This window comes from Manis javanica, chromosome 16 (genome assembly GCF_040802235.1).
Source record: "Manis javanica isolate MJ-LG chromosome 16, MJ_LKY, whole genome shotgun sequence".
NCBI classification, from domain to species: Eukaryota; Metazoa; Chordata; class Mammalia; order Pholidota; family Manidae; genus Manis; species Manis javanica.
Genome location: NC_133171.1, coordinates 16,343,452 through 16,367,845, shown reverse-complemented (window position 1 = coordinate 16,367,845; position 24,394 = coordinate 16,343,452). Strand labels below are relative to the sequence as shown.

Sequence of the window (24,394 nt, the reverse complement as noted above, 5' to 3'; positions counted from 1 at the left end):
GTTTGTTTCATTTCTGTGATCTCCTTTCTGACATCTGTGATCTCCTTCTGGACTTCATCCCATTTCTTTTGCGTATTTCTCTGCATCTGTGTCAGCATGTTTATGATTTTTATTTTGAGTTCTTTTTCAGGAAGACTGGTTAGGTCTGTCTCCTTCTCTGGTGTCTCTGTGATCTTGGTTTGCCTGTAATTTTGTCTTTTCATGGTGATAGAGATAGTTTGCAGACCTGGGAGTAGTGACCGCTGGAAGGACTTCCCTTCTTGTTGGTTTGTGGCCTTCCTCTCCTGGGAGAATAGCGACCTCTAGTGGCTTTTGCTGGTAGCTGTGTGCAGACGGGGCTTCTGCTTCCTGCCCGCTGCTGTGGAGTTTATCTCCGCTGTTGCTCTGGGTGTAGCCTGGCTCGGGCTCCTGCTCCTAAGTGGTGGAGTTGTGTTGGAGGGGGAGCGGCCGGGAGGCTATTTATCTCCGTAAGGGGCCTCCGTGCTCCCTGTAGCCCAGGGGGTTATGGTGCCCAGAGATCCCCGGATTCCCTACCTCTGGACTAAGTGTCCCGCCCTGCCCCTTTAAGACTTCCAAAAAGCACCCGCCAAATCAAAACAATGGCCACACACACACAAACACACAAAAATGGCCACTCGTTTTTCTTTATTCTCTGGCGCCAGCCTCAGGCACCCCCACTCACCGGTCTTGCTGCCCTGTTTCCCTAGTATTGGGGTCCCTATCCCTTTAAGACTTCCAAAAAGCACTCGCCAAAACAAAACAAAACTATAACAGCAACAACAAAAATGGCCGCTCACTTTTCTTTTGTTCTCCGGCGCCGGCCTCCGATACCCACTCGCCGGTTTTGCTAACCTGTTTCCCTAGTATTGGTGTCCCTGTCCCTTTAAGACTTCCAAAAAGCACTCGCCACAACAGAACAACAACAACAACAACAACAAAAAGAAAAAAAAAAGTGGCTGCTTGCTTTTCTTTTGTTCTCCGGTGCTGGTCTCTGATACCCGCTCGCTGGTCTTGCTGCCCTGTTTCCCTAGTACTGGGGTCCCTGTCCTTTTAAGACTTCCAAAAAGTACTCACCACAAAAAAAAAAAAAATAAATAAAAAGATTGCCGCTTGCTTCTCTTTTGTCTTCCAGCGCTGGCCTCCGGTACCCGCTCGCTGGTCTTGCTGCCCTGTTTCCCTAGTATCCAGGGCCCTGTGCATGCACTGTGTCTGTGCTCTTGTCCGATGGCTGGAGCTGGGTGCTCAGCAGTTCTGGGCTCCCTCTCCCTCCCGCTCAGACCTCTCTCCTCCTGCCGGGAGCTCAGGGGAGGGACGCTCGGGTCCCACCGCGCCGGCACTTGTATCTTACCCCCTTTGCGAGGCTCTGGGTTCTCGCAGGTGTGGATGTGGTCTGGATGTTGTCCTGTGTCCTCTGGTCTTTATTCTAGGAAGAGTTGTCTTTGCTGTATTTTCATAGATATATGTGGTTTTGGGAGGAGATTTCCGCTGCTCTACTCACACCGCCATCTTGGCTCCCTTCTGCATACATGGCTTTGATAGGTATGTCATAGACATCATCTCATGGTTTTTGTCTTCTCCCTTGATAATTGACCATATTTTTCCTGGTTCTTTGTGTGTTGAATAGTTTACTAGATATTGTGAATATTCTGCTTTGAGGGCCTGTCATAATATTTCTATTATAAACAGCTGAAGAATGCAGTTTATTTTTGAAGGCAATTAAGCCACTTAAATTCAGACTGTGTGTTGTGCCTCACATTCAGGAGGTAGTTCATATCTTGGTCAATTCTCTAAGGCTTCACTATGTTGCTGTGTTTCTTCCTGATGCATGTGAAATTTTTGATTAGAATGAGGTTTATACAGAAATCTCAAATCTTGTTTCAGTTCTGAAAGCCTTTGGTTTCCTCATTTGGGACTGTTTCGTGCATGCTTAGCTCTAGCATTAGTTGATACTTGTTCATTCACAGAGTTAAGGGATCCCTTTCCTTCATTCTCTCATTTCTGGGATTCTGTCCAAAGACTCTGGCCTGCAGGTGTCTTTATTTCTGATTCTTCTTGCTGGGAAAGAAGAGTTGTTCTTAGAGATTATCTACTTGTGCAGCTACCATTGCTCATCTCTTCACAACTTTGCAGTTGGAGTCTCCCTTTGGGGTCACACTGCACAAGAGAAAACAAAAACAAGAAACAAAATGGGAAGCTCCCATTATGCAAATCATGTTTCCAAGTTTTGACTCTCTTCCATAACCTGCCTGCTTTTAAGAATCTTCCGGTGGCTAAGATGTGTATATATTTATGTGTGGGTGTATATGTATATGTGTATGTGTGTATACATATGCATGTAGACACGTGTATGTGTATGTGTGTATAGACATGCATCTATATATGTGTATGTTCATGCATATACCTTTGTATATGTGTATGCATATATGCATGTGTGTATGTGTATATATGTTACGCATGTATATACATGCGTCTATATGTGTGTGTGTTTACATGTATGTGTGTATGTGCATGTGTGTATGTATCTGTATATACAAAGTTTAAAATTTTAGCTATAACCTACATGAGCAACGGGTGGTAGTGGGCTTAACCCTGCCATGACTGAATCAGAACCCATATTGAATTTTTTTCCCCCAGAAAAGTTATGTGTCAAGGTAAAGAATCTTTCTTTTAAAGTTAGGCAAACCATTGTGATAAAGAAAGCTCTCTTTATATGTGAGTTCTTAGAGAAGAGCAGAAGTGATTGCCACATTGTGTCCATTACAAACATGCGTGCGCACGCGTGCGCACTCACACACTCAAGAAGTTAGATTCCACATTCTAGCTATTCTTGGATTTTCATTATTTCAAGGGCACTCGGAGCCATTAGAATCAAGCCATACATATATTAAGGTGGTATTATTATTGTAATGCACGACTAATCCTTAGATATTGTTTAAGTCCCTTAGGACCAATTCTTGGTGTTGATTTAAATATGTTTTAAGTTAAGAGTAAAGAATTTAAACATTGGAGAAACTGTTTCCTGTTGTAAATGACATACAATAGGTCAGATAAAAACTTCCTTATGAAGTTTATATAGTGATAAAATATAAAAATCAAACGACAAATTACTATGTCTGAATGATGTGTATTTTGGAAATAGTACAGTATTTTTTGTTTTTCAGAATAAACAGAGGCTGATGTGTATTGTATAGTATGCATTTCTACTTTTTTTGGTGGTGATTATGTGACTTAAGGAAATGAAGAATGAGGGCAGCAAGTCCATTTTATGTAACAATGAAGTTAAATTGGTTTTTTTAAAATAAAGAATGTGTAGACATGTGATAAAACATATGTTTTTCTATAGACTTAACATGCTCTGAATTGGATCTCGTTATTTGAATAGGGCTCAGATAAGGAGCACATTGCCCCTTGTTTAGGTGAAAGAATTTCATAGTGGGCACTTTCCAAGCATTAATTTTTCTTGTTTGTTCCTTGGAATTGTGGGTACAAAAATAGCAGTTCTTAGAATCCATATTATTATTTATAAAATCAGGCAACATTAAAACATTTTGTTATATAATTAGAATTTTTAAAGTAATCTAATCTCCATTTTATTGTATCAAATTACCTCAATGTTTTAGGTTTTTAAAATTGAGATGTAATTTGCATTCAGTAAAATATGTAAATCTTAGTGTAAACTCCAATGGCCTTAACAAATTCACTTTTTACGTTGCGACCCAGATCAAGATATAGACCGTATGTGTCATCCCTGAAACTTCTTTCACCCCCTTTCCTTTCAATATCTTGCATCCTCCCAGGCGGGAAATGAGTTTGACTTCTGTCAGCACATCTTAGTCTCCTGTTCTTACCGTCATACAGACAGAATCGTGCAGGGTGCATATACTCTTTCACATGATGTTTTGAGGTTCCTGTTTTGTATATCTCAGTTCTTTTATTTGCATTGTTGAGTAGTAGTCGTTTTTATCAGCATGGCCCGGTTTGGTTTTTCATGTTCGTCTTGCTGGCTTGCTTCCTATTTGGGGCTGTTATAAATAGAAACACTTAGGACTTTATTGTACATGTCTTTTTTGTGGATATTCTCATTTTTCATATTACATAAGTTCATTATATGTTACTTTGAATATAGCAATTTGTGTATTGAATTTCATGTCACCTCTTAGAAGATAATTTACTATAAACAGAAAAAATGGGCCGCAGATGTAAAAGTTATACTAAAATTTTAAACATTTTTGAAAGATTTTCTTTTATGAAACACAGATTGTCCATATTCAGTTCTTCTGTACAAACTGAAGAAAAGCTAAACGTTATAAATTTATTAAAAGTATATGGAAATTATACTGCTTATACGAAATTCTCACTTCTTCTGGACAACATATATGATTATTTCATCCCTCGAAGACCAACCATGTGGTTCCACACCTTTTCTCCACTATGCTGTGTAATAAGCAATTTACATGTCCTTCTCCCCATGAGACCATAAGTTCCCTGGAGACAAAGACAATCTCTTGTTCTACCCCTGGCATCTAGCACTTTGCCTGGCATATGGTAGGTACTTGTTAGGCACTGAGTGAGCTGAGTAAGTGCCTTTTATCAGGGTGTTTATCTACCTTTCGGAAGTTGTTTTTCACTATGGAAACCTAACACACACTTAGCTTTAGCTCAGTTTACTGTTTTCTTTATGTCTTAACTTTTTTGTTTAATACATGAGCTGACTTATCCCAGTTTTGTCTTTATATAGAGTAGGCTTGTGATGAAAATGCAAACTACCAAAACACCATAAAATACTAATTTTATTAGTTTAATAACATTATATTAAACTCCACTGATGTGTCATTGAGAAAAAACAACTTTTAAGTGAAGACATTCTATCTATAGGCACATATATGCATATATGTACATATACACACATATGTATTAACTCATCTCCTAGGGTTTACTACCCTTAGTGTACTATATACTTAGTGTATAGAATACAAATATCACATTTATCTTTTTTTAATCTTGGCAACAGTTGTAATATATATTTCACAGAATTAAGAGACCTTGAAATTACATGATTTTCATTACTCCTGAGGTTTCTGTGTTGAATCAAAGGTCCTTGTTTTAATCATCTCGGACCTCTCTTTCCTCATCTTGCAGCCCCCATCTGTCAGTGCTTTATAGCATAGCCTTTTCTGATTGGGGCAGGATGGCAGATGGACAGCAGGTGGTCCTACCCACCTCTTGGTCATCTTGGCCCAGGCTGGGGCTGTCGTTTGTCTCCACTGCTGTGGGCTCTGCTTCTGTGTTTAGCATCCCACCCAAGCATCTGGACTGATGCAGAGCAGGACAGCTGTTGGTCATTGTGACCAGCTCACGGTTAAAGATTAAGAATAAGGGTGGACGGCCCAGTGGGTCTGTAAAAGCACTTGAGAGGAAATGTGTTTTCTATTTCAATTTCACTGTGTGCTGGCTGCCCAGGACCCCACAGTCAGCTTGTTCTCAAGGTTGACATGGCAGAATTAGGAAAATAGTATTGTCATGTAGGTATTTACCTATTTTTAAAATATAACTTAGTTCCCCGAAAGTCTTTGTTTCTGTACAAAATCACATGAGCATAATACCCTCTAGCTCCATCCATGTTGTTGCAAATGGTAGGATTTGTTTTCTTCTCATGGCTGAATAATATTCCATTGTGTATATGTACCACCTCTTCTTTATCCGTTCATCTACTGATGGACACTTAGGTTGCTTCCATTTCTTGGCTATTGTAAATAGTGCTGCGATTAACATTGGAGTGCATCTGTCTTTTTCAAACTGGGCTGCTGCATTCTTCGGGCAAATTCCTAGGAGTGGAATTCCTGGGTCAAATGGTATTTCTATTTTGAGTTTTTTGGTATTATGCTCAATGAAATAAGCCAGGCAGAGAAAGACAAGTATCAAATGATTACACTCATCTGGAGTACAAGAACAAAGAAAAAAACGGAAGGAACAAAACAGCAGCAGACTCACAGAACCTAAGAATGGACTAACAGTTACCAAAGGGAAAGGGACTGGGGAGGATGGGTGGGAATGGAGGGATAAGGAGGAAAAAAGGGGCATTACTATTAGCAGACATAATGTAGGGGGAGCACGGGGAGGGCTGTACAGCACAGAGAAGACAAGTAGTGAGTCTATAGCATCTTACCACGCTGATGAACAGTGACTGTAATGGGGTATATGGGGGGGACTTGGTGATGGGGGGGTCAAGTAAACATAATGTTTCTCATGTAATTGTAGATCAATGATACCAAAATAAAAAAAAATTTAAAAAAAAAGGAAGCTTCCACAGTGTTTGTAAACAAAGTCCATATGCTGATTGGGAACAGCTCAAAATGAAAATAACATATTAAGTATAAATTATTTGTACTGCTTTTTCTGAAGTTTTTTCCATAAGCTTGTGTTGCCTTCATGATTGGAATAAAAACAAAGAAGATTTAAATAAACAAAAATCATATGAGGAAGCAAGTGAGAATTAGAGATGGACAGACAGACTGTGGCTGGGTCTTTGAGCCAAATGTTTTTATTGAACCTGTTGGACAACTCGTCATCTTCTGGAATTCCTAGGGATTCTGCATGATCACAACTTGGACTAATGATAACATTTTGAATATAGACACTATGACTGCTTCCACCATAGCATTAAAACATAGTTTGTGATTTTGCTAGGCTTTACAAGGGGAAAGAACAGTTTTGTTTTGTTTTGTTTTTATTCTGAACTCTCCACATACCTTCTTTTTTAAAGATGTGTGCATAAATGTGCTGCTTTAGAAGTGGCTCTTCCCTGTAGGTAGAAACCAGACCGGAGTCAGCAGATGAGTCCGAGCGAGCCCTGGCGGAGGGGAGGCTGGGCGGTGCCCGCGCACGCAGCGCCATGCCAACTCACACTGCGCGCTCAGCCGAGGTTCTTGCTTAGTTCCTTTAGATTTGGAGCTTCACAGAAGTCACGTGGCGTCCTTCCTCAGCTAAGCTGAGGCTTAATTTTGATTAATAACAGAAGAGAGTTTATCTAAGGAATATGTGTCCACAGATATGTAAATAAGTATCTATCATAAATATAGAAAACTGTCACACTGTCTGTGCTGCGCCGTCCCTAACTTACCATCCAGGATGAAAGGAGGCCCTCAGCATACTTCATTCCTGCCCTGTACTCTGAACTCTGTTGTAATATTGTGCCCTGGTGGTTAATAGTGTTTCTGTTCATGGAATAGGTAGATAATGACATTATTGCACAATTTCTTAATAAAAATTGTTCACATTTCAGTAGTGTATGCTTGGAGTCAGAGGTTGCTCCTGTATCTGCATAATAAATTATGCTGTTTTAAATTACATTTATAATAGTGGTGGTTATTCTCTAATAAATTATATTTGCATTGGGTCAGGAGATTCCATCAATCTGATTTAGATATCTGCAGTGTTACCCACCGCAGGGCACTTTAAAATCTAGATTATAATAGGTTGTTGGGCAATTATTTACCTAGACTTTAGGAATCTGTACCTTATAAAGTGAGTATACATTGTATTCAATGTGTTCTGTCAGATACTCTTTTTCTTTTCTATTTTCTTCTTTCTTCATTTAACAAGTATTTAAAAAATTAATTTTTAAAAATTCTGTGCTTATGTCCTCAGCTGACACTGTGGTGTGTGTGTGTGTGTGTGTGTGTGATTATCCAGGTTACAGATTTGATAGTAGCCAAGGAGCCTTCATTTTGGACCCATGGTACTCTATCTGGGCCTTCTTGAAACCAACTCACTTATTCCCTCCTTTTAAAGGGGTTTTGAAATAGAAAAAGTCTCTTACAGCGCCACCCAGGATGGCCTAAAGATGGCTTAAAGGACTGTTACACCCCTGCTAGTACCTGACTGTGAATCTTGCTAACATGATTTCAGGCGAGACGTGGACAGGATCTAATTGGTCATAAACCAGTAAATGCTTGAGCAGAGATGTAGCCTGAAATTCTCTGACTGATACTACTGAGGCACTCCAACCCCAGAACAACGATTTCCTATAGCCATGGAGTCAAAGCAAAGTCGTGAACTTGAGGAAGCTGAGCAATCCTGTATGACTTAGCCTGTTCCATGGATGCCCTGCGTCGCCGCTGTGCCAGCTGCTTCCCTGGGCTTGTTCTTGCTTTTGGGAGGCAACTTTTAGCAGAATGGTCACAACTGCAGCGGCCAGTCCTACAGACCCTAAGCTGTCCTATGTGGACCGTCTGCAGTAAGCAGCTAATTAGTATTTACTTACCCTTCACATTGGTGCTTACGGATTTCGCAGTGCTTCACCCATGCTTTCTCTCTTTCGATTTAAAAAAAAAACCATTAGACAAGCAGAGACACAACCTCAGTAACCAAGAAAACAAATCAAAGTTGAGCGTCCAGTTTGATTCATTTATTGCCTTTCAGTTACAGCCATTACCATGGGTTGTGTGCTGGGAAACTAAGACAAAGCCCTTGCGTCCAAGGCGCTTGGTTCTCAAGGGCAGCGCCTCCGATGAGCAGAGTGACACACGTGGGAATGTGCAGGGCGAGTCTTACCACAAGGGTGAAAGCCGGCTACGGTGTCAGGCAGGAGCTGCTGCTCTGTGCAGGGTGTCAGAGGAAGCCCCTAACTGTGTGTGCCTGTACATTTCCCATTTAGCTTTTTTATTGAGAGATGATTTATAGATGGAGAATTTTATGAATCTTAAGCGTACAGTTTGATGAGTTTTGATACATGTGACCAGTACCCCTACAGATAGACAGACCATTCCTATCACCAGGAGGAGATCGCTCCTGCCCTTTCCCCGCCCAGAGTCACCACATGCCCCGAGGAAGCCACTGCCCGCCTCTGTCCCCAGAGACCAGTTCTGCCTGGTCTGGATCCTGCATACAGGGAGCCATACAGCGTGCACTCTCTTGTGGCTGGCTTCTCTCCTCTTAGACTGTGGGTGTTCATCCGTGTCACCACTGTGACTGTCCCTTTTTATTGTTCTGTTGTCTGGATGTGCCACAGTTTGTTTATTCATCCCCCCATGGTGGGCATTTGGATTGCTTCCAGTTTGGGCCATTATAAATAAAGCCGTTAGAAACATTTCTGTACCAGGTTTTATGCGTCTGTGTTTACATTTCCAGAGGGCAGGTGTTTAAAAGAACTTCCGTGCCTGTTCGCGGAGACGTCCACCCTGCTGCTCTTCTGCCTGCCCGCCAGCAGCTAGGAGAGGAGTGGGTTCTTCATTGCTTTCTCTCTCACATCATCATCAACATTTGGTGTTTTCAGTCTTTTAAATTTCAGCCATTTGAGTGGGTGTATAATGGTGTCTCATGTGGTTTTGATTTGCATTTCCAAAATGACTAATGCTGGTGAGCACATTATTCATGTGCTAATCGAGTATTCATCTGTATTGCTTTGTGAAGTGCCTATTCAAGTCTTTTGCCCATATTTTGAGTTGTCTTTATTGAATTGTGGGAGTGAGATAGAAATCCTTTGTCAGATATGTGTATTGTGAGTTTTTTTCTCCCAGTCTGTAACTTTTCCTACTTATTTTCCTGATGATGTCTTTCAAAGAGCAAACATTTTAATTTTGATGAAGTCCATTTTTTAAGTTTTTATTGTCAATGCTTTCTTGTACTCTGTAAGAAATTTCTGCCTTCCCCAAGGTCATGAAGATACTCTCTTATGTTTTCCTCCCCAAGTATTATAGTTTAATTTTAATGTTTAAATCTGTGATGATCAGGGATACATTTTTGTGTGTAATTTGAGAGGTATGAATAAAGTTCACTCTCCACCCCCCCCCAAATAAATAGCCAATTGTCATTCTAACATAGTTGAGAAGATTTCCCTTTACCTATAGAAATGCTTTGGGGCCTTGGTTGAAAAATCAGTATGTTGGGCTTCTATTTAGGATACCAACATGAGAACAGCAGTGTTCCCATTGTTACAACAACCATAAAATGGTAGAAAATTTGTAAATATATAACTTTTCTTGAACCCATAAGAAAACCGCGGTCCCGAGGAAACCAACTAGCCTAAACCTAAGGAAAGATGCGCACCCCCAGGGAGCCGTGAGGAGCCAGCACTTCTCTACCAAACCCCATGTGTAGCGACATTGGTAAGAAGGTGCCTGCAAATTTTTTAACAAATTGCCAAAAGCCAAACTGTGGGATAGTAAAGAAGGTGAAGCTTCTGAGGACTGCAGACACGAGGGGGCTCTTCAGTCATCGCAGGCTCTGGGGAGGCGCAGGGCATGCACACAAGTGACGGTCAAGCGTCCTGTGAAGTCATCTCCAGAGCGGCTCCGCTCTGGCTGCAGGCCTGCCCGTATCATTCTCTGCTCTCTCTCCTGCGGAACAGAAGCCCAAACTACAGGGGGAGAGCAATGAACTCGTCCTTAGGGCACTGGTGGAAGCGTGTTGTGGCAGGAGGAAGGTGCAGAACAAAGCCCTCTGTCCTTGGGTATGCGGCAGGAACACATCTCAGTCCCAGAACTGCAGGCCAGAGTGGAGCAGAACCCATCGGATGGTTCCATTTCCAAGGCCCAGGGACTTGTTTCTGCCTAGTAAACCGGAGCAATGGAGAACACGCCCCAGCCTTCAGCACTTGGCCAACAAGTGTCAAGTGGCTAATACTAGTACGGTCCCCAATTTACAGGTGGGAAATTAGGGACAGAGACATTAAGGGAGTTGCCCCCAAACTCCATACCCGGTAAATAGGAAAACTGAATCTGAGCCAAGGTAGTCTGGCTCTGGAGTCCTCAGGCACAGTGTGCAGCCCTGAAGAGGCAGGGGAGAGGGGGGCTGTGAGGGGAATGAGGCAGAGCAGAAGGGCGGGCTGTCCCGGGACACAGGGGCGCGCTCAAGGGGAGGTACGGCTTTAAGGAAGGGCTGCAAATCAACCCGACCAGATTTAACAGGGCTTTTAAGCCAGGGGAGGGATGAAAAGTATCCATTGGACCTTCGAATTTAGGAAATTATCTGTAACATTAGCAGCAGGTAGTCTCACTAAAATGGTAAAGACTGAAACCAGAATCCACTGGACTGAGAAAGAAGTGTGGAGTGAAGAAGGTGGGCCAGTAAAACATCCGCCTCCCTGGGAGTTGGATAGGATGTGAAGGATTGGTGCACAGGTCACGACTGACATGGGAATGGGTGGTTTTTGAGGATACGAGTGATTTGAGCTTGTTTACAAGACAAGAGGAAGAAGAAAGTAGAATGGGGACATTTATCTTTCTAAGAAAGGAAAGTAGTGCTAAGGTGGAGTAAAGGGGTTTGTATCTGTGTCTGGGATATGTGTTAAGGGGGTTTCCTGGGAGTATGAGTACCCTTATGCACAATATTAAAAGATATGTAATCTGTACTATTTCTATCTATTCCTTATGTCAGATAGAAATATACCTGTTCTTGGAGACGTGTGTATTAACCTCACAGGCATCTTCCTTGTGGTTTGTCTGAATGAGCTATCCAGGGAAAAGTTGTTTTGTCCTCACGGATGTGTGTTGATATGCACTCTGTCAGAATACAGCTTTTTGGTAATGCTGCAATAAACAACTGTCATCTCTTAGTAACACGTAACAGACACGGTAACTCAGTCACTCCATCTTATCTGACATAATGGGAAATGGCTTGAAAAATGCGAGCCCAAGAACCAGGTGGCCACTCCAGGCAGCACGAGTTTTAGGATTTCTACTGGTACGGGGATGTCTTTGTGGGTCAGGACTGGGGAAACTTCCATGTCTTTATGATCATTCCTAATGTACGGATGCCTCAAGTGTCATATGTGTGGGAAGAGAGTATACATTTATCTAAGTCTGTTACCAATGTGTTAAAGCACATGACTGTTTAAATAGTTTCAATCCTGTAATTGACAACTAGTAGAACCATTAGAAATTCTGGCAGTTCAACTACAGCCATGAAGTTTCAGCTGATCTTAGAGATTTATTCATGATAGCCAATCCCTCTGACCAATCTAGAAGGCATTCCACCTGGCAGAAACACTGCCAACATTCTTCCTTATGCTTCTAAATGCCTGGTTGTGTGGGTAAGATCGTATGGTCAGGCCCATCTCCATAATAGCCATCTCATTCTAAATGCTCACTCCTTCCAATAATACAAATGCAAGTACGTTTTGTGAGTATTGAAAACGCATGCCGTTTACTCCAAATGTGTGAGTGGTCTTATTTATATCTCTGCCTTAAATATTAATACATATCAGTGAAAAAGTAAAGTTTTTATTTGGAAATTGAATTGACATTGGGAACTTTGACTGTCACAGTGGGTTACATGGAAGAACTTGGCCAAGTTTATCAGCCTTAGTTGGCCTCGTTTTCTGCATATGTTCGCCAGATGCGAAAGCCAGTTTATTGCTTGGGGGTGCAGGAACCCAGAAGGAAGGCTTGGAACTAGTGCCATTTAATCCATTGGGTGTCTTTCTTTTTGCTTAGATTTTGCCTAGAGAACCAGTAGAATTGGTTCTAATTGTACCAGTAGAATATAAACAGGAAAATGAGGCTTCTATTTGCCTTATATTAGCTGCAGAGATTCATAGAAAGCTCTTGTCAAGGCTTTTGGGAACACAGCTGCGAAAAATGTGTATTAAAAATATGAACTTCTTGGTGAAAAAACAGTTCTAAATGTGAATAGTTGAACAAATGAGTGAATTAACAAACAGATGCTTTTTATTTAGGGGTTCTCCTGTGTAAGTTATCACTTAAAATGGAACACCATGAAAATATTTGTATTCATATGAAATCCGTCCCATATGTAACATACTTCAGAAGTTTTGACAAATCACACAATTAAAGGTCATATATTTATAGCTGATTCAACCTCAAAATGAATAGAGATGTCAAAGCATCGAGCATATTGGACATTTCCACATGATTAACCAAGATAGCAGGAATTGTTCTTAAGCAGATCTCTTCTTTGTGTCTGCATGTTTTTGCTAGCTGTCTAATTTGCATTTTTCATAGAACATTTCTTCATATTTACATTAGCATGTAATTAGTATATATGAAATTCCATAACAGGGTATGTAAATGCTCCCTCCATTGTAAGAGAAAAATGGGTGTGGGTTTTTATTTCCCTCACTAAAATGTCTCTTGGTTATTTGGTACTTAGGGGATAACATACTTTTTAATGAAATGAACAGTTTGAAGTGATTCAGTAGCCTTTTAAGTTCCATTTTTAAATCAAGGAGTTAATAGTTCAGGCAGGTGTTTGTGTTTCAGAATTTGGTAGAACAGTTCTACGTGTCTGTTACTCCTTCCCCTCCACGTTTGTCATCCGAATCCTGTAGCCACTCATTGACTCGCAAAGGAAAGCTTGCATCATTCTCATAAATCTTCCCATAACCAGACCTGTACTCACTAATGTCAAGTGGTGACACGCCTCGGAGTGAGCTTCCCGGTAACTCCTCTCGGTTCACTGTAAAAATAACGCATTTGAGGAAAGTGTTCTAATAAAGTTCACCCAATTTGTTTTCAGTGGCGTGGGTTAGCTGCTGCATTTGCTCCAGAAAGGACCTGTTGGTCGTGTTTAGAGATTGTTGGCACATGAAATGGGTGGTGGTAAATGGTCAGGAAGTGGAGATGGTGATTCTCATGCCCTCCAACTTGCTGTAAAACTCTACATTTCAGTCTCTCCCTTTGTGACTTGCAGGTTGACTGACATAAGCATTTTCTACTGTCTACGTAATCCCTCGCATCCCAACATGGGTAATGAAATGTCTACCTGTAGAATTACTGTGAAATTCCAGTAACCATTTCAGGAATGGACAAAACGGATCTGGAGCCCCTGAGCGCGCCGCGATGCTTCGCATGGCACAGCACCGAGCTTGCTCCGATGAGCTGTGATTGCATTGGTCTCTCCCGCCGCTGGGAACTAAGAGCAGGGAAAATTGTCTTTTTAGATTTGTAATCCCTAGCATAATATTTGTTGTATCAGAAGTATTTGATAAATGCTAGTGGAATGAAGAAGTCTGATGACTCATCATTGAAGAGGATCACTCTCTTTTGTGATCTTCACTGAAGTCATGTACTTTTTTTGCTTAGGTAAGTGGCAAGAATTCATATTTTCCCTTTTGGGATTTACTGATGTCAAATTTTTATGTTAGTAGTAAAAAGACGCTGGAGTTAATATGCAAATACTTGAGTTTAAATTTTTTTTGCTTGCATGCTGTGCCTCACTGGGAGAACTTCCTTGCAAAAGACTTTATTTCTCCATCCATAAAATGGGTTAATAACATCTACTCTGTGTTGATGTTATTTCACAGAGTTGTCCTTCTTTCTTCAAGAAGCTTTAAAGATTTTCCACATTCTTAAACTGCCAAGCTTATTTAGTAAGGATAAAATTTTGAAGTATTCATTGGTGCTCTAAAAATCTGCCTCACTCATGGAATCAATGACCTTTGTTGCTCTAGGGGCAGGGCAGATACAGTTTCGATTCTAGAACAAATGTGTCGTTGGACAGTCGTCAGAGAAGTTCTTACACAAACCAGCTCCCATTTACGTGTTGAGAGGAAGGCCTGAGGATTCGGCCTAGCGCTCAAGCCTGTGGTGGTGAGAGCCAACTGCGCAGGAGGGGATGTTCCCTCTGCTTCCCCACTGGGAAGTGAGAAATGATGCTCTGTGGAGTTTGGGGTGGGGACAGAGAGCAAGACACGTTTAAAGAACATGAGAAGGTTGAGGAGGGAGATGAGGCAAAGGGGGCTGCATCTCCCTTCCCCACGGGAACCCCGGGGGAATGCCCCCTGGCAGGTGCAGTATTGCTGAAAAGTAGCCTGTTCAGTAGAGGCCACTCCACTCACCTCTCCTCCAGGTGCCCTGCGTCTCGGATTTGCCCCAGATGGTCTGGTGGGGTGGAGACAGTGAACTGAGCCTGGAAGTGGGAGTTGGCATGCCTTACCGGAGTCCCTGGATCTCAGAGCGAGGGGTACCGTGGTGGACAGCAGAGTGCCCCTCTCCACTTGGGGTCCCGACAGTGGGCACAGCCACATCTCTGAGGTGTGGATGGAGAGCTGAGGTGCAGAGTCTGGCCATGTGGGGAAGAGGGCCAGACACAGTCACTGCTGCAGGCCTGAGCTGAAAGAGCCCCCCAGACGCCTCCGAAGCAGGGAAGGCAGAGACCAGCACCCGCAGATGAGGCCGGGTGAGCTCGGCCTCACTCAGGACAGGGCAGCCCACCCGGAAAGGTGGGGATCTGGTCCGGAGAATGAGGGAAAGACCAGGAAGACCAGAAACGTGCCCCAAAGTGATTGTTCTCTGGAGAACCTGTGTTCTGCCAAATTAACAAGCTTTAAATTTAAATATTGGTTTAGTGTTGCCTTTTTACCACCACATGTGAATAAAGACTTAAGCAAGAGAGGTCAGTTATGTGACGGGAGAAACAATCTAAAAAAATTAGTTTCTGCACATCTCTGTTACAATGAGTGAATTTCAAACTGAGCACACTAGTCTGCCTTCTTCCTTAGTTGTATCTTATATATGTATTGTGTTCTTGTTTATGATTCATGTGTTTGTAGTGTTTTATGTTATACAGAGGCTTTCACGTACACCCTCTCCCATCTGTTTCACCGTAACACCTTGCGGTAATGCCAGTAGAAGTACGCTTGTATTTCAGGTGAGGAAATCGAATATTTGTCTAAGGGCAGAGAGCTGATGAGAGAGAACAAAGGGGTGGCTGAGAGTTCAGGGCCTCTTTCCGCACCTACCACTCCGTTAGGGCTCATTGTGCTGTTCCCTGGACCCCATGTTCTGTTGGCAAGTGGTTATTTGTTAGGACCTCTTAGACATTTTTTTAATTTAAAGAAGTATTGCTGTAAAGCTTTATCAAGATGTATTTAAAATAATGAAAATATTCTCGTTATTAGCATGCAGTTGATTCTTTTGATTCGATTGTTTTAGTCAAAATCTCACTAGAAGAGTCTGTCTAGGTGATAGTTTATTGTGTATGTCTAGGCAAAAGAAATAACAGCCTATGGAAAATTCATTCCGATCATTTCTTATCCTGGAAAAAAAATGCAGAGAACAACAAAAGTGAGTCTATTTTATAGATTCAAGGTCCATAGTCTATGTCAATGTCAATAGTATATGAGTTCCAAAGGATTTGTGTCACTATTAAGTTAGAAATGTCCCACTGTTATTTGATGGATAGTAGATTTAGTCCTATAATGGGCAGAAACAAACAGAATACAAAGGATAAAGAGCAAACGATTTTTGTAAAACAATGGCAAATTTCTGCTGAGCTTCAATACAAAGGAATAGAGACCATCTCTTTGGCTCTTCCTTCATCTTTGTCATTAATGAAGTTTTGGCTTGTGTTTTTGACCTTTCCTGGAGCCTGAAGTGCTGCGTGTCTGCCCTGCTGTGGCAGGTGCTTCTCAGCAGAGGGAGTGTGCATCATACCTCCGTAACGCAGGTCGTGGACAGGCGAGTGCTTTTACAATCGGGGGGAGAGGCTGTGATTTGACGGTCACGTCTGTGTGTGTTTGCACACTCTGTGTCGTCTTTCGCCATAAGCTTTGTGTTCTCAGTATTCGATCTAGCTGAATTTGTTGAGCTCATGTTGGTGATTTAGAAATAGGTCTGTGGGGTTTGTTCAGTGGTATTTTTCATTGCTAACATATTTGGTAACTGGCCAGGTTTATGGAAAACCCAGTTGGCTTGTTTCTCTGAGAGATACACACCACAGAAGGTCTTTCCAGCTTCCACAGGGATTGCTATTTGCCACCAGGGTTCAGTGGACCCCACAGCACCTCCACCAGTCACACACTTACTCTCAGTCTTTAAATAATTTCTTTTAGGATGTGAGGAGAGCGTGTTGGCCCTTTCAGATATAAATTTTATTTTCCAAGTCAGACCAGATTCACTCTTAGGATATTGTAAATTCACATCTTAAAGTCCTTTGGAATTCTTTTTGTATTCATGTTTTTAGTGTCTTCACACCAAGTGGAATTTTTCCACCTCATCTTGATCAGTGATGATGAAAGTGGGTGAAATGTGCAAACCCATGTTTTGTGGACCTAGCGGCAGCCTCTCTGCTACAACCGTTGTCTGATACAATGGACAACAAGTTTACAAATGCTGACGTTAAATAAATCTTATCCATCACTTGGAAAAAATGACAATACAACATGTCCATACGTTTAAATGCCTTGTTGGAGTACTTTTGGCTAGATTGGGAGAACGTTGCTACCAGTAATAATGCCATTTGATTTATCAAAGCTTTCCATATTACATGTTAATGAACTCAATGTCCTTCATATCCACAGTTCATTTTTTTCCTACTGAAAATGGCTCCATATGCAGCATATAATGAAAATACCCCTACATATATTTAAAATATCAACAAATCCTCCATTACATTCACATGGATTTATTGGGTCGTCATGTCAGGACTGAAATTTTACAACTGGAGTGATGGTTGGGGCAGCATCTTAAGAGAGGCGTCTGAACCTCCTTGAAGAGAATGCGGTGGACACGTGACGGCTGAGCATCTCTTGCCATTACTGAGAGGTGAAAGTTTTCTTATTCTTTGCTGTTCTATATTTTAAATGTAATTATTTTTCTCTTTGGTTCTCCAGTTTCTATTTAGCTCTTCCGGTGATACCGTCTTTTTTCCTCCTCATTTTCATATAAAATGATACTGGCTCAAAAGTGTAAATAGCCTCGGTAGGAGAGAGAATTTGCCATGCTTCAAATATTTCTGCATCTGGGTCTAGAACATAGTTCATACTGATGTGAGTTCTCTAATTTCTGTCTGTTTGGAAGTTCGGAAGTACTGTGTACACATTTCACATTTTGGCAACAGCCCTGTCCTCTGATGAGGAAGTGCCCGTCGTCTTGTGCCATTTCCCAGCCCTGAAGTCTTGTTCACACCAAGCTCTTTTGCCAAGGACTCAACACATAAAGGGCTTTGATACTCTGGAGCCCATCCCTGACTCACTATCCTCCAAAACTTTGTGTCTGGCGGGCAGTTTTTCCATGAGTGGTAAGGTCAGCCTCATACAGTATTACACAACCTTCCCCATTCCTTGTGCTCCAGTGAGAGTCAAATGACTCTTAATAGTGAGAAACAAAACCTTGGCAGAGAGACGACCAATCTCCAAACAAAGCAACCAATGTTCAGTCTGGAGGGGTCTCCTCTTGTTTATTACGCATTTTACTGGTCCTCTGTGAACAGCTTTCTCTTGCTAAAGGACTTTTCAAGATGTGCCTCTCCTGTAGGTAATCATCAGCTCCCATTTGCGGTGTCTGTCCTTAATGAGCAGTGTTGTGGGACGTGGGAAAGCCATTCCGGGTCCGGACGGCGCAGTGCGGGGGCCTGAGTCACCAGACCTTCCGTCCGGGCGCCCATCGGCAGGATCCTTAAGTTCTCTCTGTCTCTGACCTCATCTGAGCAATGGAAATCATCATATCTACTTTACAGGGTTGATGCATAATTTAATGTATATAAAATATCTTTGTAAACTCGAAAACCTATTCAAATGGAATGGGCGACTCTGCTTTTAAGAGCCAGGACGGTTTGCCGCCATGGAGCATCTCAGTGCTGGGACCTGTTAGGAATTGTAGTGTCATGGTCTAGAGGAGTGACTGATTAACACTGGTGTAAACTAGAGGGATTTTCAGCAGCCCGGCTGCAGCTTCTTTGTATTTCATTGCCCTGGTAAGGCTGTCATGCTATACTGGAAAATCCTCTCTTAACCGTGAAGTTAAGCATGGAGCTGGGTTTGAGTGAGCGGCTCCCCCAGGGACGTGGGTGCCGTGTATTTTGAGCCGTGAGTCCTTCTGTGCCCTTTCCTCAGTCTCTGTTTCACTTGGAAAGAAGCAGCAGGGAATCTCCTTTGACTCGTCCCTGCCCAGTTTTTGATGGACACATACACAAGCTGTAAATGTAATGTACCTTTTAAACCTAGTGGCGGATACCGAGGAACCTGTAAATAAAGTTGGACTTTGGAGCCAGATTATTATTGGGGCTTGTCATTTTCATAATGAAAGCCTTTGCCATTATAACCTCACTTGGCAGAGACGAAGTCGTCCCCGTGGGAGCCACACTGCCAAGTCTTCATCGTGATTCTGGATGGATTCCAAACCATGCTGTTCCCGAAAGCTGCTTCACATCCCCTCTTCATGGTCTGCACCCTTAACCTCAGGGATTCAGTGTGTGAACACAGAATCGGCCAGAAACTCCCCGGAGAAGAGTGCCTTTTAAAAAATTATGGTCATTAAGGTCTGATGCCCTGTGGGCTCCAGGGGTGGTAAAGATGCTGAGAAGTTTCATGTTCGTTACGACTGAAATGTTTCTGTGAGCAGTAACGGCAACGGTGCACTTGAGGCCTGTGTGGTATGGAACTGCGCACTGATGCGAAGAGATGACACCGGCGGCCTTCCTGGGAGCCTGAGAACGACACCAAGTCCGGCTCTGCCTTTGTCTCGTGTTTCTACGTGCACATGTGAGGAGTGGGCTAGAAAGTGAACAAGTGCTGGGCAGGATGCTTGGCTCATGATTTACCTCAAACAGTGGCCTGGAGCTTACATTCCCCTGAGTTATTTTCATCCAGATTAACCAAATATGTGTTGATTTGGAGGAATGTCTGGCGGTGAAGCCCTGACAGGAGAAGCTGCTGTCCCAGTGGTCCACTGTGAGTTCCCCATTTCCAAGCTGTGTGTCCGGGTCCACGTGGCTGATACCATGCCTTTTTGGTACCTTCCCAACAGGTCACTTGAAAAATTGTCCTCCATCAGGATGTTTTCTGTCCTTGGCTACCTGTCAATCTTTCCATGTCGATGCAGAAGCATTTGATTAGTGTATGTAAAATAAAGTTATCAGCAGGAGTGTCACCTTGTTTGATGCTAATTACAAGTGTTTAATGGGGCCCCTGCTTTGGCCCCTATCCCAGCAGATATGTGATTTTTATGGTTAAAATAGTGCCCTGTTGTCCAAAGGCTCAGTCATAAATTCTGGTCTCTCCTTAATGGTTCTGCATGCAGCAGCCTGATCCCAGGAACAGACTTGTCTTCATTAAAAGCCAGCAGGGAGTTGCATGGGGCAATGAAGGCATTACTGAGAGGCTGAAGAATCCTTGTCGGGGCTCCAGTAGAGGTGGCGATGATTGTGCTTACTGGGCACAGGAGCAAGCAGCGTGGTGCATGGGCGTCTGTTGGCCACTGGGGACTTCTGCACTGTCCCCCTACAGCGCATTAATGCTGCAAATGGGGCTGGAACTGCAATGGTATAAAGACGGGTTTTGCAACTTGAAGATGCTATCAGTGTGTGGTTACCAATTGAACTTGGAGGGCTTTCCTTCTTTAGAACAAACAGACTTGTTAAACAGATTTGGGACTGCTCAATTTGAAATATCTGTTGAATAAAATGTCTTTTCCACTGGGGTTTTTCAGGCTGCATTTCCACAGTGCTAATGTATGTTTAGGCTTTAATGTCCTTACGCTCAAGCCCAGAGAGTCTTAAGGAAAGAGAAACTGTGCCAGTCCCATATACATTTACAGGATTCTCAACATATGGATGGTTTGCTCTGTAAATATATGCCCATAAGTGCCATAATAATACTTCTCTGAAATGCCACATCTTACTGAAGAGAGGCTGAATGTAAATGAAAAGGATGCTTTACTGTTTTATAAGAGCAATTTACCTTCAGATCAGTTACAACAGAGCTCCCTGCACATAGCAGATATTTTAAAATAGGGTTTTAATGCTACTAAAGAAAGTAAAACTTTAAAAAATGTTGTTTTTGAACCACTTTAATTGAAAATAGCACCTGTTTTATCCTATTTAATTTCACTATTTGCTGTGCTTATAGAAGATCCATCTACCACAACCCCTAATAGGGGAAGAGCTCATACCTATTTGCTTTCTGCTAATTGTAAACTCAGTTCTAATGATACTACCCTGTTGTAATGGTCTCTGTTAGCTCTAACCTGTAGATAAAACTGTTCCTTAACTTCTTGTAAGGAGAAAATGCTTTTTCAAATTTTTGAACCATACCTTATTTTCAAGTAAAGAAATGCCAGGTTGTATTATAGAAAGATAGTTATTCCCCAAGTGGTACTAGCTCAGAGAAAGAAACCACAGACCTCAGAAGCCAATCTTGAGAGAGCAGCCATCGTGTAACACCACGCATTTAACATTTCTGGAGGTGGCTGTAGTTACAGTGTGGGATGGTGAGAAGGTCACCCATATATCTCTTTGGCTGGACCTTTGAAATTATGTGTGCCAATTGTATATTGTTTTGTACACGACCCCTCATTTTGTGAGGTAGAGAATCTCTGTAACATCTACTTAGGGTTTTTGCAATGATAACCTACTACAGAGCCTTTTTATCTTACTATCATATAGTTTATGGGATTGAAATGTTAATTTTCATCTGTCCTGGTGTGCTCTGTTAGCTAATGATTATCATTGGCGAGCCATTGTGCAACTCTTTGTTAGACTGGAAATGGGGTACACGTATACACAGAGAGTGTAACCTTCCCACAAGAAACCTTTTTGCTTTGGAGTTGTACTCAGACATTGCAAATGTGGGTGAGCCAGAAAGGGTTGTTAGAAAGCATAGGATAGATGAGAAAGGCCAGAATTAATTGCACTGGATTGATGGGGGAAAAACCTGGTTTGGGAACCTGAGGGGGTCCTAGAAGTGATCTGTACGGTGATGAATTCCCTCTGAAGTCAATATATGCCCACAGTGTGTTTCCCACTTGTTTTTCACAGTCACAGCATTCCATGTATTGCGGTGGGGGGATATCTTATCAGAGTAACTGGAGCAAGTCTTTTCTCTGGAGCCATGGAGATGTGGGCCTTAGAATTACGTGGTGTGTAATTCTGCAAGCAGACGTGCAAACTGATCAGAGGACGTGTTGGCTGCGTTGCATAGCCTCTCACTGTGTGATTTTCCTTTTGTAGTTTTGGTAAATTAACATTGGTTCATGTATTCAACAGGAGTATTTTTTAAGTTGCTTTTTGTTTTAAACCCCAGGGCTTCTGTTTAAAAATGCAGGTTAATTCTCAGAGGCTTTCAAAAACATTTCTGCATCATGCTACTAATTAAGATAAGGTTATCATTTTAAGTTATACCAGGAATGCAATTAGAGATTCCAGTGAGAACTGTACCCATCAATTTTATCCAAATTATTCAGAACTGGTAAGGTAGAATTCACCTTTAATAGAACAAGTGAACATACTGTGATTCATTAGATATAATGTGAATTCAAACGACAGCTGAACACCAAATCTGTAACCCATCATGCGTCCAAGTCACTGGAATCCAGTTCAACAGACTTTCAGCAGAAGAGATTTAATAATATGCCTCCCGTTCCCCCTTGCTCAGTGGCTCAGTGGCTGTTCTTTTGGAATTTGGGGGGATTTTTGTTTTCGGATTTGGGTGGTTTTAGACAAGAGATGGTCATCTACAGAAGGCACGGCACTGATTACCTGGCCCTCCCGGGCATCTTGACTGATGTGCACTGCCGAGCAGTCTGCTGGTCCTGCACACTTTCTTCTGTGGGGTTTGTGAAGCCAGGTGACCGACTGACAGTGTATTTACCTGACTTTACGGTGTTGTCCATCTCTGCTGAAGAGTACTGAGTGTTAGATAAGAAAGTCGCATGTCTTATCTGCCAGCTGTCAGTAATTACTTATTCATTAAACAGAACCTGCTTTCCAGGGATGGATGAAGATGGCAGAGTTGCATAGCTGCTGAGAAGGCCATACATCTTTTCCCCTAAGATGGCATCAGGTCATCCAGCACTCTGCGTCAGGGCATAAAGTAAATGCCAGCCCTGCTCGGCTTGCTTTTCTTGGCCACCTTCAGAATATTTGGAGCACCTTTTCCTTTCCCCTGCTTGGCTTTTGTTCTTGTTTGACGTGTGTGCTGTGCTACATTTTGCAACGAGCCTGCATTCCTCGAACTGCAGTCGTTCACTCCACGTGTGTGCGTTGAGCTCGCATTGTGTGCCCTGGATTGTGTTAGGTTTGGTGTGTAGCATACTGGGATGTCTAACAGGAGCCTGCCTTGCCATCTCCGCTGCTGAACGCACACACACGCCTCGGCATCTTCCCCATGTCTGCTCTTATCCATGCCTGAAGGGCTTTTCTTTCTGTTCTAGCTCATAAAATTGTCTATTCTCCTCCATGCATTAACTTCATTAGTTGTAAGAAGTTACTGAATGAGTTTTCCTCCTCTCTCCTTTCTCTCAGATCTTCTAGCTCTTCTGTTCCTTCCCTTCAACCAAAAAGCGTGCACAAGCCTCACCCCACCCTACACGTAGCAGTCAGTAGACACCTGTTGTCGTGCCGCTGTCGCCCAGTCAAACTTCCTCGCCACCGGTTTTCTGGCCGGTGTCTGTGTCGAGTCTGCTTGCTCAGTCCCGCATCCTATCACAGGGGCGCTGCTCTGGGCCGGGAGGCTTACGGACCAGTGAGCGCCGAGAATTGACTGTTATCCCCTGCAGTCTCTTACTAACGCTGGGCATCGCCGTCCATTTCCTCCTTCTGCAAATTACAGCCTTCGTGAATCCATGTCATCCCCTCCTGGCTTCCCAGCTAGCTGTCCTATCAGTCGCACTGTTTCCTTTGCTGAACTGTCCGTCTTCGCCAGTCCTTATAGTGACAGTGTCCCTCAGGGCATCAGCTTTAGTGTTTTTTCTTTACTTACTCTTGCTACTAGGTTTTTAAAAGAAGAATCTTCAAAGGTGAACTGTGAATGCCGTAAAATCATATACTGTATATGTGGGAAGGTTTGGTCTGAGAAAAGGATTCATAGTTTTTATGTGATTCTCAAAGGCACCAAAGACGAAAGAATGGTTAAATCCTTACTTCTTGAAAGGCTGCCTCGCCTGCTGTGGCGCCCCTGCGTGTGGCGCTGCTCCTGACACAGGTGCCTAGAAGACCCCTTGTGTCTTTGTCATAACACCATCAGTTATATACCAAATGCTCTCTGGTACGATTCACAAATATCATTGGTTCTTGTGGCAATTTTGTCTTAATTAGGTTCTCCCCCATTTCTTCCTCACCATCCTTGTCCAACCGGCATGGTATTTACAGAAATAATCTATATCTCCCCCCACCCCCCAAGCCCTGCTGTACCACTCTCCCCCACTTACTTCTCCTTGCAGGTTAAGTTCCAAGTCACTGGGATTATAAATGCCTTCAGTGGACCTTCCCCTTCCGACCCTTCATAGTTCCCAGATGTGTTATGGTGCTGTTTTCTCACCCTGAAACAAACCCTTTTCTGGTGTGTATGGGTGACTTCTGTTTATCTTCCGAGGTAAACATTCTCTCCCGGCCTCCCGGGAGAGCCTGTGCCCAGTAGATTCCCCTTCCCCTGTCAGTGGAGCCTTTCCTGGCCCCGAGTGCCGTTAGGCATGGCTTCCCCTAGTCCTCACCTCCTTGT

The 24,394-nt window shown here is 42.7% G+C and overlaps 1 protein-coding gene across 15 annotated transcripts in view; it reads left to right on the top strand.

The window, feature by feature from the left end:
- Positions 1–24,394, top strand: part of LOC108389730 (uncharacterized) — a 603,223-nt gene that overhangs the window by 221,250 nt on the left and 357,579 nt on the right. Inside the window, exon 6 of one of the 15 annotated variants that reach the window (XR_012126346.1) lies at positions 13,651–22,993. The exons of the other annotated variants lie outside the window; for them this stretch is intronic. The gene's annotated coding sequence lies outside the window, so the exon portion shown is untranslated. Of the gene's footprint in view, positions 1–13,650; positions 22,994–24,394 lie in introns of those variants that run through there. 15 annotated transcript variants of the gene reach the window in all.